The sequence below is a fragment of the Aotus nancymaae genome, unplaced genomic scaffold (genome assembly GCF_030222135.1).
Source record: "Aotus nancymaae isolate 86718 unplaced genomic scaffold, 86718_ANA_hifiasm-v0.15.2.pri h1tg000028l, whole genome shotgun sequence".
In the NCBI taxonomy this organism is placed as follows: Eukaryota; Metazoa; Chordata; class Mammalia; order Primates; family Aotidae; genus Aotus; species Aotus nancymaae.
In genome coordinates, this window is record NW_026988441.1 from 5,279,192 (window position 1) to 5,296,201 (window position 17,010).

A 17,010-nucleotide genomic window follows, 5' to 3' on the forward strand; every position below is an offset into this window, starting at 1 on the left:
GTCACTCCACATAAAGCTTTTGATATTCGTCCATGTTGTTATATGAATCAGTCATTTGTCTCTTTATTTTAATTTTATTTTTTACTTTTATTTTTTTGAGACGAAGGTTCGTTCTTGTTACCCGGGCTGGAGTGCAATGGCACAGTCTCGGCTCACCGCAACCTCCGCCTCCCGAGTTCAAGCGATTCTCCTGCCTCAGTCTCCGGAGCGGCTGGGATTACAGGCACGCGCCACCACGACCAGCTAATTGTTGTATTTTTAGTAGAGACCGGGTTTTGCCATGTTGGCCAGGCTGGTCTTGAATTCCTGAACTCAGGTGACCCAACTGCCTCGTTCCCCCAAAGTGCTGGGATCACAGGCGTGAGTCATCACTCCGGGCAAGTCATTTTTTTTTAATTGCTATCTAATATTCCAACATATGGATGTGCCAGCTTGCTTGTCCATTCTCAGGTTGATGGACAGCTGGGATATTTCCAGTTTGGGGTTATCGTGAATAAAGCTGGATCAATATCTTGGATGAGTCTTTTTGTGGATATATGTTTTCATTTCTCTTGGGTAAATACCTAAGAGTGGAATTTTCGGTCACAGAGGAGGTAGGATTGAGGTAGGAGGCAAGAGGGACTGAAGACTGGCCTAAGCCAGGAAGAGGCTCTGAAAACACCTCTCCGGGAGACACGCCCACCTTTGCCATGACAGTTTACCATTGCCATGGCAACAGCCGGAAGTTACCGCTCATTCTCTAGCTAATTCTGAATAGCCCGCCCCCTTAATTAGCATATCATTAAAAGTGGGTATAAATATGACTGCAGCCCTGCTGCTCCCACTCAGCATGCCGCTTGTTGAACGGCGCGTGGTCCCAGGGCTGTAAGCCTGCTACCACCTCAGTAAAGCTGTTTTCTTCCACCACCGACTCCTTCTTGAATTCCTTCCTGGTAGAAGCCAAGAGCCTGCCCTGCATCAGGTTTACGTTTTTTTTTTCCGAGAGAGTCTCACTCTGTCATCCAGGCTGGAGTGCAGTGGGGCAATGTCGGTTCACTGCAACCTCCTGCTCCCGGGTTCAAGTGATTCTCCCGCCTCAGCCTTCAGAGTAGCTGGGATTACAGGCGTGCACCACCACACCCGGCTAATTTTTTTTGTATTTTGAGTAGAGACGGGGTTTCACTATGTTGGTCAGGCTGGTCTCAAACACCTGACCGCAAATGATCCACCCACCTCAGCCTCCCAAAGTGCTGGAATTCCAGGCGTAAGCCACCATGCCTGGCCCAGGTTTACTTTTTTTAAAGTGCTAGCCTTCTCTCCAAGATGGCTGCTGTAACAAATTACCACGTTTTTTTTTTTAATAAAAAATTTTAAAAATTAATAATTATTATTTTTCTTTTGAGATGGAATCTCACTCTGTCACCCAGGCTGGAGTGCAATGACCCCGATCTCAGCTCACTGAACCTTCCAGGTTCAAGCGGTTCCCTGCCTGAGCCTCCCAAGTAGCTGGGACTACAAGCGCATGCCACCACACATAGCTACTTTTTGTAGTTTTAGTAGAGACGGGGTTTCACCATATTGGCCAGGCTGGTCTTGAACTCCTGAGCTAAAGTGATCCACCCCCACCCCTCAGCCTCCCAAAGTGCTGAGATTACAGGTGCAAACTCCCACACCTGGCCTCATGGCAGTTTCAATTTAGGCATTTATATTTTCTCCTTCATAAAAATGTGTGTTTGAATCTTTGCCTGTGTTTTAATCAGGTTATTTGTCTTTATATGACTGAATTCCAAGGATGTGGGTTTTGTTTTTGTTTTCACTGAGACGGAGCCTTGCTCTGTCACCCAGGCAGGAATGCTGTGGCGCGATCTCGGGCCACTGCAACCTCCGCCTCAGCCTCCCGAGTAGCTGGGATTACAGGCACTCACCCCCAAGCCCTGCTAATTTTTGTGTTTTTGGTAGAGACAGGGTTTCACCATGTTGGCCAGGCTTGTCTCAAACTCCTGACCTTGTGATCTGCCCACCTTGGCCTCCCAAAGTGCTGGGATTACAGGCGTGAGCCACTGCCCCCCACCATTTTTTTTTTTTTTTTTGAGACAGAGTCTCGCTCTGTTGCCCAGTCTGGAGTGCAGTGCTGTGACCTTGGCTCACTGCAACTTCCACCTCCCGGGTTCAAGCAATTCTCCTACCTCAGCCTCCAGAGTAGCTGAGATTACAAGCATGCACCACCACAACCAGCTAATTTTTGTATTTTAGTAGAGACGGGGTTTCACCAGGTTGGCCAGGCTGGTCTTGAACTACTGACTTCAAGTGATCCACCCAGCTCGGCCTCCCAAAGTGCTGGGATTACAGGCGTGAGCCACCATGCCTGGCAATGGGGTAAATTTTTATGCTTCCTAGGGAGCAGGCTCAGCTGTAGAATTGCATTGTCCCACTTGGTAACTGCTAGTTGCGTGAGGTGGTTTAAGGTAAATGAATTAAAATTAAATAAGATGAAAATCTGCAAAGCTGGGAGCTGTGGCTCATGCTTGTAAATCTCAATACTGGAGGAGGCCAAGGCAGGCGGATCACAAGGTCCACTTGATTCCAGGAGTTTGAGACCATCTGGGCAACACAGTGAGATCCCATGTCTACCAAAATTTTAAAATGAGCCAGGAATGGTGGTATGGACCTGTAGCCCCAGTTCTCAGGAAGCTGAGGAGGGAGAATAGCTTGAGCCCAGGAGGTCAAGGCTGCAGTGAGCTATGATTGAGCTGCTGCACTCCAGCCTGGGTGACAGAGCAAGATCTTGTCTCTAAAAAAGAAAAAGAAAAAAAAAAAAAACAGAAAAAAGACCATGCCATGGCTCATGCCTGTAATCCCAGAACTTTGGGAGGCCAAGGCAGGCAGATCACCTGAACTCAGGAGTTTGAGACCAGCCGGACCAACATGGAAGAAACCCCATCTCTATTAAAAATACAAAAAATTAGCTGGGCATGGTGGAGCGTGCCTGTAATCCCAGCTACTCAGGAGGCTGAGGCAGGAGAATTGCCTGAACCCAGGAGGCGGAGGTTGCGATGAGCCGAGATCACGCCATTGCACTCCAGCCTGGGTAACAAGAGCGAAACTCCGTCTCAAAAAAAAAAAAAAAAAAAAAATTAGCCAGGCATGGTGGCACACGCCTGTAATCCCAGCTACTCGTGAGGCTGAGGCAGGAGAATTGCTTGAACCCCGTAGGCGGAGGTTGCGGTGAGCTGAAATCACACAATTGCACTCCAGCCTGGGTAACAAGAGTGAAACTCTGTCTCAAAAAAAAAAAAAAAAAAAAAAAAAATTCAGTTCCTCAGTCCCGCTAGCCTCATCTTCGGTGATCAACAGCCACATAGGTTGGCACAGGTTGGTGTCTACCCCGTTGGCAGCACCACATTCTACATTTCCAGCATCGTCGGAAGTTCTACAAGTCTACAAGGAAATCAACCTGCCTCCCACAGTGACGACCTCTCCCAGGATTGCACAGATGTATCATTGTGCTAGACAACTGCCTTCCCATGGGGGCTGAGAAAAGGAAGAAATAAGAGAGAATGAGAAAAAGACACCCAACCATAAAAATAATAATTGTCTGGCACTTTGTAAGCCCCTCATTACATTTCTTAAAAATACACACAGCTACCATCTAATAAGCATTTACCAAGTGCCAAGTACTTTCTTGACTACATTATCTGACTTACGTTTATTCCCAGAGAAATAGGAGAAGCAGGTGAGAAAGACACTCATGCTAAGCCCCTTCCTTCCCAAACAGCAGAAGGATTAACTCTTTAAGTTCCACACACCTCTCGGGCCAGCCATTTCGGAAGGAAATCTCTCTGAAATGTGTCATCCATTTATGTTGAAATAGGGCGAATTATCTTCCCTGCCAAACCTGCTCCAATACCTGCATTTCCCCTCTTGGTCACTAACAGTTGCTCCGTATCTGCAGCTGTCCAGGTTAGAAACGGCAGGGAGGGACATCATCCCATCACTGCCTCTCTCCTCCTTGCCCAACCCCCACATATTGGCCTCCTGCCCCTGTCTCTGTCCCAAGCAGAGTTATTCTCCATCCTCAGGGTCACAACTTCCATTCAAGCCTCTTTCTCTCCCAGCCTCCTCCCAGGCCTGCAGGTTCTTCCGTCTTCCCCACATATCCCCAGAGGATCTTTCTACACCCATAACTGATCCGACCCGTCCCCTGCTCACAGCCCTCCCATGGCTCCTCAGACTTCTAGGACCATACTCCAGCCCTCCCGTCTGGCATTGGAAATGCTCTTTCATCTCTGTACAAGCACAGCTCCTTTACTCTCCCTTCCTGGTGAACTCCTACTCATCCTTCAACACCCAACTCAAATATCCCTTCTTCCAGTTAGCCTTCCCTGACTCCTTCAGAAAGGCCAATACACAACTCTCCTTCAGTCCCCTGCAGTACTGCATGAGACCTGGGTCACCCACTGGTTTCTCTTGGTTGTGAACTTCTGCCTACCTGTCAGTCTTCCTTGTAAGAGTGTAAGCTCCAGGAGGGGAAATGGTTGCCACATCTTGGACAAGGCCTAGCACATAATAGGTGCTCAGTAAATGTATATTGGGAGAAAACCTAGTTAATAATAGGCAACATCAAATGAACTCTGTGTCAGACGTCAGAAGTTTACAGAGAAGAATGGAGGAAGACAGCACCTTACGCAGGCGATCGAAGGTGAGATCACCAGTGATGCGACCTTCCAACATCAGTTTCTGACATCCAGCATCAACACGGTGATGTCATGAGCCAAGCAGGACTCAGCATCACTCCCACAGTGTCTCCGCCCACAGTGCTCAACCTGAATCCAATTACAAGAAAAAAAATCAGCCGGTCGCGGTGGCTCATGCCTGTAATCCCAACGCTTTGGGAGGCCGAGGTGGGCGGATTACCTGAGGTAGGGGGTTCGAGACCAGCTTGACCAACGTGGAGAAACCCCATCTCTACTAAAAATATGAAATTAGCCAGGTGTGGTGGCGCATGCCTGTAATCCAGCTACTCAGGAGGCTGAGGCAGGAGAATCGCTTGAACCCGGGAGGTGGAGGTTGTGGTGAACCGAGATCACACCACTGCACTCCAGACTGGGCAACAAGAGCAAAACTCTGTCTCAAAAAAAGAAAGAAAGAAAGAGAGAGAGAGAGAGAAAGAAAGAAAAGGAAGGGAGGGAGGGAGGGAGGGAGGGAGGGAGGGAGGGAGGAAGGAAGGAAAGAAAAGAAAAAAAAAAGAAAAAAAGTCAGACAAACCCTAACCAAGAGATATTCCACAAACTGAATGACCAGGACCTTTCTCCTGAAGACTTCAGTAGAAGTCTCGCGGTCATGACAGTCAATGAAAGATGGGGCAGCTGTCACAGATTGGAGGGGACTGAGGACACATGACAAGTAAATGCTGTGTGTGACCCCAGAGGGGATCCCAGACCAGGAAAAGGACATGAGCGGGAACACGGTGAAATGTGAGAAAGGTTTGGCTGGGCACAGTGTCTCATGCTCATAATCCCGGCACTTTGGGAAGCTCAGGCAGGAGGATTGCTTGACCCTAGGGGTTCGAGATGAGCTTGGGCAACATACGGAGACCCTCAGTTGCTTTTCTTTTCTTTTTTTTTTTTTTGAGATGGAGTCTCACTCTGTTACTTAGGCTGGAGTGCAGTGGTGCAATCTCGGCTCACTGCAACCTCCGCCTCCCAGGTTCAAGCAATTCTCCTGCCTCAACTTCCTGAGTAGCTGAGATTACAAGTGCCCGCCACCATGCCCAGTTAGTTTTTGTATTATTAGTAGAAACAGGGTTTCACCATGTTGGCCAGCCTGGTCTCAAACTCTCGACCTCAGGCAATCCACCTGCCTCGGCCTCCCAAAGTGCTGGGATTACAGGTGCGAGCCACCGCGCCCAACCAGGAGAACCCTATCTCTACAAAATGTTTTTTAAAATTAGCCAGACATGATGGCACACACCTGTAACAAAAGGAAATCCGTGGGTGACCCAGGTCTTGGTTCGAGGATTGCTTGAGCCCAGGAGGTCAAGCCTGCAGTGAGCTGTGATTGTGCCACCACACTCCAGTCTGGGTACCAGAGCGAGACTGTCAAAAAAAGGAAGGAAGGAAGGAAGGAGAGAAGGAGGGAGGAAGGGAAAGAAAGGAAGAAAGAAGGGAGGGAGGGGAGGAAAGAGAGAAAGAGAGAAAAGAAAGGGAAAGAAAAGAAAAAGATTTGTAGATTAGCCCATAGAAATATGACCATGTTTATTTCTTTCTTTTTTTTTCTTTTTTTTTGAGACAGAGTTTCGCTCTTATTACCCAGGCTGGAGTGCAATGGCGCGGTCTCTGCTCACCGCAACCTCCGCCTCCTGGGTTCAGGCAATTCTCCTGCCTCAGCCTCCTGAGTACCTGAGATTACAGGCACGCGCCACCACGCCCAGCTAATTTTTGTATTTTTAGTAGAGACAGGGTTTCACCATGTTGACCAGGATGGTCTCGATCTCTTGACCTCGTGATCCACCCGCTTCGGCCTCCCAAAGTGCTGGGATTACAGGCGTGAGCCACTGCACCCGGCTACCATGTTTATTTCATAGTATTTTACTGTAGGGTTATGAAAAGTTTTAACCTTTGGAGAAGTTAGGGTGAAGGATACATGAGAATTCTTTACACTATTTTTGCAACTTTTTTGTTAAGTCTGAAATTATTTCACAATAAGAAGTTTTTTAAAAGGCAGATATGGCAAAAACTTCATACGCATCCTATTCTTTAATCCTTTCAACACCATTATCTCAATTTCTCCGACACAGAAAGAGACTTAGAGACAGATAAGTAAGGGGCAGAGCTGGGATTTGAACTCATGTGGGTCTGATTCCAGCGCTCGCATTTTTTTTAAATTCTACACAATTTTTTAAGCACCTACCGTGTTCCAGGCACTGTGCTGTGAACTGCAAATACCCTCAGGGACAAGCCAGCGTGTTTGTCCTCCTGGATCTCAACTTCTCATGGGAGAGACGATCGACAAGTAGACATAATGTCAGGTGGTGAAGCTTTTAAAAATGCTGAACAGCCGGGCACGGGGGCTCACGCCTGTAATCCCCACACTTCTAGAGGCTAAGGTGGGCAGATCACCTGAGGTTGAGGCCAGCCTGACCAACATGGAGAAACCCCATCTCTACTAAAAAATTAAAAATTTAGCTGTGCGTGGTGGCAGGTGTCTGTAATCCCAGCTACTTGGGAGGCTGAATCAGAAGAATCGTTTGAATCTGGGAGGTGGAGGTTGCGGTGAGCCAAGATCACCCCATTGCACTCCAGCCTGGGCAACAAGAGCAAAACTCCATCTCAAAAATAAAATAAAATACAAAATTAGCCAGGCATGGTGGTGCATGCCTGTAATCTCAGCTACTCGGGAGGCTGAGGCAAGAGAATCCCTTGAACCCAGGAGGCCAAGGTTGCAGTGAGCCGAGATTGCGTCATTGCACTCCAGCCTGGGCAACAAGAGCAAAACTCTGTCTTAAAAATAAATAAATAAAAATAAAAACACTGAACAAGGCTGGGCGTGGTGGCTCACGCCTGTAATCCCAACACTTGGTGTGGCTGAGGCGGGAGGATCATTTGAGGTCAGGAGTTCGAGACCAGCCTGGGCAACACAGCGAGACTCCTAAAAGTTAGCAGGGTATGGTAGCACATGCCTGTAGTCTCAGCTACTCTGGAGGCTGTGGCAGGAGGATCGCTTGAGCGATCAAGGCTACAGTGTTTGTACTACTGCACTCCAGCCTGGGCAACAGAGAGAGACTCTGTCTCAAAGACATACAACAAAACAAGACGACAATGGGATAGAGAGAACATAGTAAGGCGCTGAACACAGAATAGGAAACAGAAGTGCAGTGAGGGTAGAAGGTTTTGTTTGTTTGTTTTGAGATGGAGTCTTGCTTGTTGCCCAGGCTGGAATGCAATGATGCACTCTCGGCTCACCGTAACCTCCGCCTCCCAGGTTCATGCAATTCTCTTGCCTCAGCCTCCTGAGTAGCCGGGATTACAGGTACGTAACACCATGCCTGGCTATTTTTTTGTATTTTGAGTAGAGACGGGATTTCACCATGTTGGCCAGGCTGGTCTTGAACTCCTGACCTCGTGATTCGCCTGCCTCAGGCTTCCAAAATGCTGGGATTACAGGCGTGAGCCACCGCAGCCAGCAAAGGTTGAAGTTTTAAACCTCTGCACTTCGGCTACCTGCCTCCCTAACTTGGTGCCTCCAAGTCTGTACTCTTCCCCATTAAGCTAAATTACCTCCCACAGGTGCCATAATTAATCAGCTCTTTCCTTGACTCAGGGCTGTTATTACAAACATCAGTCACGAAACCTGTGGTTATGAAGCAACACCTCTAGACCAGGGATTCTCACAGTTTCATGTGCTCTAAAGACGTGCGTCGGTAAAAACCATCACATGAGCTCTGTGTGAAAAACAGAGGGGAAACTGGGTAGCCAGCATCTTAAGCATGTGATCAAAGTTAGTATCAGCAGTCGTGGGACCTGCTGACATCAGAGACTTCTTGATGTTATGCATCAAGGACACAGCATCCCTTCCGCAGTTAATGTGAGGGATCTTAAGACTCTGATCCGGCAGGTCCAGGGTGGGGCTGAGGTTCTGTATTTCTAATAAGCTCCAGGTGATGCTGATGCTGCTACTTCACAGGCCACATTTTAAGCAGAAGCAAAGCTGGGGCTACTTAAACTTGAGCAGAGCTGAAAACCACCTCTAGGACTTGGTAACATCCAGATTGTATGATTGCATGGTGGCTCATGCCTGTAATCCTGGCACTTTGGGAGGCCAAGGCAGGAGAATCGCTTAAGGCCAGGAATTCAAGACCAGCCTGGGCCACATAGCAAGACCCCAGCTCTGAAAAAAAAAAAAAATTAAAATTAACTAACCAGGCGTGGTGAAATGCACCTGTGGGGTGATGTGCACCTGTAGTTCAGCTACTCAGAAGGCTGAAGTGGGAGAATCACTTGGGCCCAGGAGTTTAAGGCTGCAGTGAACTGTGATCAAGCCACTGCACTTCAGCCTGGGTGACAGAGTGAGACCTTGTCTCTGGAAAGGTAGGTAGGTAGGTAGGCAGATAGATAGGCTGGGCATGGTGGTTCACGCCTGCAATCCCAGCACTTTGGCTAAGGTGGGTGGATCACCTAAGGTCAGGAGTTCAAGACCAGCCTGGCCAACATGGCAAACTGCATCTCTACTAAAAATACAAAAAGTAGCCTGTCGTCGTGGTTGGTGCCTGTAATCTCAGTGACTCAGGAGGCTGAGGCAGGAGACTCACTTGAACCCAAGAGGTGGAGGTTGCAGTGAGCTGAGATCATGCCACTGCACTCCAGCCTGGACAAGAGTGAAACTCTGTCTCAAAAAAAAAATTTCTTTAAGATAGAGAGATAGATAGATGATAGGTAGATAGATGATATAGATAGATAATAGATGATAGAGAGATGATAGACAGACAGACAGACGGATAGATAGCTGTGCTCTCCCTACAGACTCTCTAGAAAGCCTCCCTGTGCACATTTTGCTCCTCAGTTCTTCCACCCTCTGTGTGACTAATCCCCTGTATTAAATTACCTCCTGTTGAAAGACCTAAGGTGATTTTTGTTTGCCTGGCCAGACCCTGTCAGAGACACACGTCTGGAACTGAGAAGGGGACAGTGGGCATGTGTTGAGCGTCCTTGAGATGCAGAACCCTATAATAATGCACACCACAACCCCGTGACTCCAAACTGTGCATCCTTCTCTGTGGAAGCCTAGTAGTGTCCTGGCTCCTTCCCTTTGCCCAGGCTGCTCCTTTCATCTTGAATGCCCATCCTCCCCTTCCCACATATCTGCATTTTATTCATCTGTATTAGCCATAACCAAGTGCCTCAAACCGTGTGCCTTCAATGGCAGAAATTTATCGTCTCCCAATTCCAGAGGCCAGAAATTTGCAGTGTTGCCTGAGCTGGCTCCTGCTGAAGTCCACGAGGGAGAATCTATTCCAGCCCTCTGTCCTTCCTTCCCATATAGATGATATTCTGCATTTTATTCATCTGTATTAGCCATAACCAAGTGCCTCAAACCGTGTGCCTTCAATGGCAGAAATTTATCATCTCCCAATTCCAGAGGCCAGAAATTTGCAGTGTTGCCTGAGCTGGCTCCTGCTGAAGTCCACGAGGGAGAATCTGTTCCAGCCCTCAGCCATTCCTTCCCATATAGATGATATTCTCCCTGAGTCATCCTGCAGTCTTCCCTGTGTACATATCTGTCTGTGCCCAATTCCCGCCTTTTAGAAGACTGGGGCCTACTGTAATGACTTTATCTTAACTCCGTCATCTGCAAAGACCCTCTTTCCAAATGAGGTCACAGTCTCAGGTACTGGGGATTAGGACTTTGTCTTTTCGGAGAATATCATTCAACCCACAACTCACACCCCATTTTCCAATGGCCCAGCTCAAATCTTGATTCCTCCATAATGTTCCCTGGGGGCCCAATGCTCTCTAATGTGTCTGTTGAATCTCCCTCACCTGCTCCTCCAGACCAGATCACATGCAGATTTGTCTGGTCCTTCTTTTTTTTTTTTTTTTTTTGAGATGGAGTCTTGATCTATCACCCAGGCTGGAGTGCAGTGGTGCGATCTTAGCTCACTGCAACCTCTGCCTCCCAGGTTCAAGCCATTCTCCTGCCTCAGCCTCCTGAGTAGATGGGACTACAGGTGTGTGCCACCGCATCCGGTTAATTTTTGTGTTTTTAGTAGAGACAGGGTTTCGCCGTGTTGGCTGGGCAGGTCTCGAACTCCTGACCTCAAGTGATCTGCCCGCCTCGGCCTCCCAAAGTGCTGGGATTAGAGGCGTGTGCCACTGTGCCGGCCAGCATTATTTTTATAAGGACACCAGTCATGTTGGTTTAGATGACCTGAACTTGACTAATTCCATCTGCAATCACCTTGTTTCCAAATGTGGTCACATTCGAGGTACTGGGGGTTAGGATGTCAACACATCTTTTCTAGGGGGAGACACAATTCAACTTCTCACACTCATGAATGCAAAACAGAAAGCAGAGAAGACTGCCGGGAATTGCTGGGGTGAGAGGCTGCTCCCTCGGATCAGGCGGTCTGGGAAGGCTTCTCTTCACTGGAGACGCATGAGTCACAGCATGAAGCAGATGAGTTAGCGACGCTTTCCCAGGAGCAAGGAACATGGACTTCATCGCCTAGCGTTTAGGACATTTCCCTTGGTGTCTCAGAGATATTTAAGTTTTTTTCCCTGCTCATTTCCTGGTTTGAAAGTGGTGAGGTTAAGAAAGAGGAGAGTCACTGAGGCGTGGTTCTTGCAAGAACCTGAGAATTTTTCCGCTGTGTCAAATTCACTAAATCAGTGGATCTGAGAAGCCGCAACGTCTGTGAGGCTGAGAAGCTGTCAGATCCCAATTCCCGTGAGCTGCCGGGGGATTCTGCTGCGCAGCTGCTGTGCCAGGTATCAGATTGTCACAGGCAACACCCTTGCCCGGTTTTATTTAGAGTAACACGCACACAAAAAAGGTGCAAACATCGTGAATATACAGCTCAACAAACTATCACAAAGTGAACACGCCCATGAAGCCAGCACCCAGATTTAAAAATCAGAACATCCCCAAGCCCTCTTGTCCCTCCTCTTCTCCCAAGGGTCACCACTATTCTGACTTCTTTTTTTTTTTTGAGACAGAGTCTCGCTCTGTCGCCTAGGCTGGAGTACAGTGGCACGATCTTGGCTCACTGCAACCTCTGCGCCTCCTGGGTTCAAGCAATTCTCTTGCCTCAGCTCCCTCGAGTTGCTGGGACTACAGGTGCACGCCATCACGCCTGGCTAATTTTTTGTATTATTTTAGTAGAGACGGGGTTTTACCGTGTTGCCTAGGCTGGTCTCGAACTCCTGAACTCAGGCGATCTGCCTGCCTCCACCTCCCAAAGTGCTGGGATTACAGATTTGAGCCACCACACCTGGCCTACTCTGACTTCTAACACCATAGATTAGCTCTTCCTGTTCTTGAATTTTATATAAATGGAATTGTACAGTCCATACTCCTGTGGGTCTGTCTTCTTCCACTTAACGTAGGTTCTATGTTGATTGCTGACTCTCATTGCTGAATGGCACAGGCTGGAAACCTACAGCCTGGGGTCAGCTCTAGACTGTTGACTGTTTGTGTAAATAAAGTTTTATTGGAACGAAGCCACGCCCATTCATTCCCTGTTGTCTATAGCTGTGTAAGCCCAGCAATGTCTGCAGCAGAGACCACATGGCTCAGAAAACTGAAAATATTTACTGTCTGGTCCTTAACAGAAAACGTTTGTCAACCCCCACTGGATGGCATTCCATTGTACAAATATAACACAATCTATTTATCCATTCAGTGGTGGACGGATGGGTGTTTGTGCAGTTTCCAGTTTGGAGTTATTACAACCGGGTTTCTAAGGACATTCTTGTATGGAGTTGTGAAACTTCTACAAAGAGCCAGAGAGAAAATATTTCATTTCATTTTATTTTATTTAGAGACTGGGTCTCTCTCTGTCACCCTGGTTGGAATGCAGTGGCGCGAACTCAGCTCACTACAGCCTCCACCTCCCGGTGGGCGGATTAGTTGAGGTCAGGAGTTCGAGATCAGCCTGGGTAACATGGTGAAACCCATCTCTACTAAAAATACAAAAACTTAGCCAGATTTGGTGGCACATGCCTGTAATCCTTGCTACTAGGGAGGCTGAAGCATGTGAATCACTTGAACCCAGGAGATGAAGTTTGCAGTGAGCCGAGGTTGCGCCACTGCACTCCAGCCTGGGCGACAGAGTAAGACTCTTGTCTCTAAAAAACAAAAAACAGAAGTGGAGGCCAAGGATGCACTCAACATCCTTCGACACACAGGACAGCCCCCACAGCAAAGAATCGCATGGCCCCAAATGTCAGCAGTGCCAAGGCTGAGAACCAGCCCTAGAGACTTACTCCTGAGATGTGATCCATGGACCAGCAGCATTAGGGAAACAGGAGCCCAGGAGAGCGAGAGTAATACCATTTTCACTTCTGCTCCATCTGGGGACTAACAAGGCACATTTCATGCCAGTCATGCACGTTCCTTGCACACAGGCATGGCTTAGTCTTTTTTTTTTTTTCTTTTTGAGACAGAGTCTCACTCTGCCACCCAGACTGGAATGCAATGGCACAATCTTGGCTCACTGCAACCTCTGCCTCCTGGGTTCAAGCGATTCTCCTGCCTCAGCCTCCCGAGTAGCTGGGATTGCAGGCATGCACCACCACACCTGGCTAATTTTTTTTCTTCTATTTTTAGTAGAAATGGGGTTTTGCCATGTTGGCCAGGATGGTCTCGAACTCTTGACCTCAGGTGATCCAACCCCTCTGCCTCCCAAAGTGCTGGGATTGCAGACGTGAGCCACCACACCCGGCCTAGTTTAGTCTTTACATAGACAAGACTCCTATATAAAAAAAACCTTAAAGATGATGCATTCTTCTGCTTGCTTTCAGAGGATATCCTACTCTGCAATAAAGCAGCTTTCAACAAAATCTTTCTTGTCACTGCACTCTGTGACTGTCCTTGAATTCCTTCCTGCAAGAAATTTAACGACCCTCTCTTGGGGCCTGAATCAAGATCCCTTTTTCTGGTAACAGAAGCATCATCAACTCCTGGAAGCTTGGAAAAAATGTAGAATTTTAGGCCCCCCTGTAAACCTCATATAGGGAAGCGAAGAGAAGGGAATCCACATCTCCAGGAGATCCGTGTGCGCATTTGAGAAGTTTCAGAAATGTTGACCTGGATGACACAACGAAGTAGCCAGGGCTTGCACAGGTAATATCACCCTGAACAGCTACAAACCCAGCGTGACATTAGGAGGCCAAGGTGGGAGGATAGCTTGAGGCCAGGAGTTTGAGACCAGCCTGGACAACACAGCAAGACCCCACCTCTACAAAAAAATTTAAAAATTAGCCAGGCATGGTGATACACCCCTGTATTTCCAGCCATTCTGGTGACTTAGGCAAGAGGATCCCCTGAGCCTGGGAATTTGGGCTGCAGTGAGCTGAGATCATGCCACTGCGCTCCAGCCTGGGCCACAGAGTGAGACCCCGTCTCAAAAAATAAAACTAAAAACACGAAAACCATAACATGCAGTTTTATTGACAAACATCAAATGAAACCCTGTCCCACAAAGTGAAACAGAAACTCACGGCCCCTCAGAAGGTGCCCCCGTCCAAGCCCCGTCGTCCCTGAAGAGAAAACCTCTCCCCCTGTCCCCGCAGAGGCCGCAGGTCAGGCGAGCGCACAGCCGCAGTTCCAGCCCCTGCCTTTGCCCGCTCTGAGCTTTCCGTCGATGGAGCCGATCACATCGTCCTTTGTTTCTTCCTCTGCTCAACATCATGTTTGAACAATGCCCCAGAGACGTTTGTGGGCGGCTAGATCATCATCCCACTGCCGTGCTGAATTGCATCAGAGTAACACGCCACTGTGGGTTCATCTAGCGAGTCTCCTGTTGATGGACATGTGAGCTGCCTCCAGCCTGAGCTCCATACAGAGCACGCTGCCAAGGGCGTTTGTGTCTGCGTGCCTGGCGGATGCGTGCACCCATTTCCCGTGTGTGCATGTGGAGGAAGGGATGTGCACACGGCCAGCCTGCATAGATTCTGACAGTTCTCCAGCGTGGCTGTCCCTGCCTGCCCTCCCACAGCTGTGCATGAGAACAGGTCATTGTAGCCACACACTGTGGACTAGGCTGGGGGCTGGACGTGGGAAGTGGATGGTGGGAAGACACCCCTCACCCCAGCCCGCAACGCTGGAGCCACCTCCTCTAATTCCCTCCCCCTCCGCTGGGCTCGAAGCCAAATCCCTCTAACCATTTCCCAGACATTCTTTTCCGCCTGCTGCACACCAAAGCCAAATCAGGCCGTTAGTGTCACTCAGCAGGGCTTTGCAGCCTGGGGACCTCTGGCTGCCTCCCCGGCCCCGCATCTGTCTCTGTCTCTACCTGCGTGACCTCACACGAGTGGATGGCCTCTGCACTACCTTCGTTTCCACAGCTGCCAAACGGGGTGTGGGCGAAATGAGATAAGGCGTGCCTGCATTCTGGCACACACACACATGTGCATGTACATTACTTCATGAGGTTCACGAAGCCCCAAACCCTCTGGAAATATTAGAGCAGCAAGCACAATTTTTTACAGTCACAAACTCAGATGCGCATAAAACATATAGTCCTTTTCAGCTGGGGTTGGTAATCCCAGCACTTTGGGAGGCTGAAGTAGGCAGATCACTTGAGGTCAGGAGTTTGAGACCAGACTGGCCAACATGGTGAAACTCCATCTCCACTGCAAATAAAAAAAAATTAGCCAGGCAGCATGGTGGCACACACCTGTAGTTCCAGCTACTTGGGAGGCTGAGGCAGGAGAATTGCTTAACTCGGGAGACAGAGGTTGCAGTGAGTTGAGATCTGCCACCACACTCCAGCCTGAGCAACAGCAAGACTTTGTCTCAAAACAAACACATGTATCATTCTTTTTTTTTCTTCTTTTTCTTTTTTGAGACAGGGTCTTGCTCTGTCCCCCAGGCTGGAGTGCAGTGGCGAGATTGTGGCTCACTTCAGCCTCGATTTCCAGCTAGGACTACAGGCACGTGCCACTACCCTCAGCTAATTTTTTCTATTTTTTGTAGAGATTGGGTCTTGCTATGTTGTCTAGGCTGGTCTTGAACTCCTGGGCTCAAGTGATCCTCCCACCTTAGCCTCCCAAAGCACCAGGATTGCAGGCGTGAGCACTGCACCCAGCTATTTTGGTTTTGTATAGATTTATTCAAATTTAACACCTGTAATCAATCCCAGAACTTTGGGAGGCCAAGGCGGGCCAGTCACTTGAGCTCAGGAGTTTGATACCAGCCTGGGCAACATGGCCAAAAAAAAATTATCATCGTGGTGTGGTACGATGTAGTCTCAGCTATTTGAGAGGCTGAGGCAGGATGATCGCTTGAGCCCAGGAGGTTGAGGCTACAGTGAGCTGAGATCATGCCACTGCGCTCCAGCCCGAGTGACAGAGGGAGACCTTGTCTCCAAAAAAAAAAAAAAAATTAATTTATGTCAATGGTATTGAGTGGTAGGTTTCACTGTGTTGAGGGGGGGAACCCCACAAGTGCCCTGGTAAGGGTCTGAAGCCTCAGCCTGCTCTCATATAAATATTGATTTAGAAAAGAATTAGAAATGTAGGCACATAGTTATTCCTTTATATAATCACATGTAATCTTATAGTTACTTATAATCATAAAGATATATACTCAATATAACCTTTAATTTTACTAATGACTATTGGGTAATGAAGCATGGAACTGAGGTGACATCGTGAACAAAGTGACCCTAAGGCAAGATGCTCTAAGCCCTCTGTCACGCCCACATAAGGGCTGCTGGAGGGCGCCTCGGCTGTGCGGCAGCCCCAGCGCTGGGAAAGCGCCCGCTGTTTCGCCAGCTATGGAAGGAGATGTTCAAAATGGCTGAGACGTCTCCTTCCTGGGGAAGTTAGGAGGAAACTCCACTCCCCCAAGCTCTTGTGGCAAGGCCTGATGGCTGTCAGGGAGACCCGCAGACATCCGGGGGCTTAACTGTCTCTATGTGATGCTGTGCTTCGGCGGTCATGTTCCATGTCTGCTGTCACGCTCTGCTTCTGCACCTGGTTTCTTTTTCTTAGAAGATAAGAATTAATAATAGTAACATAATCTTAATGTCCTTGATATATCTGACAAATATGCAAAAAGTGCTGACACATTAGGTTTTCTCCTCGTCTCAGCTTCTTGAAAGTCCTGGGCCCCCTATCTTCAAGACACGTGATTTACCTGACCTACCACTGACCACCATTACCTCACCCTACCTTCCCTGCCCCCTGCTTTGTACTCAGTAAAAGAGCGTCCGGGCACTCGGGGCCACTGCAGGTCTCCACGCTTCGGTTGGCAGTGGACCCCCGAGCCCACACTCTCTTTTCTCTGTCTCTGTGTCTGCGTCTTTTATTT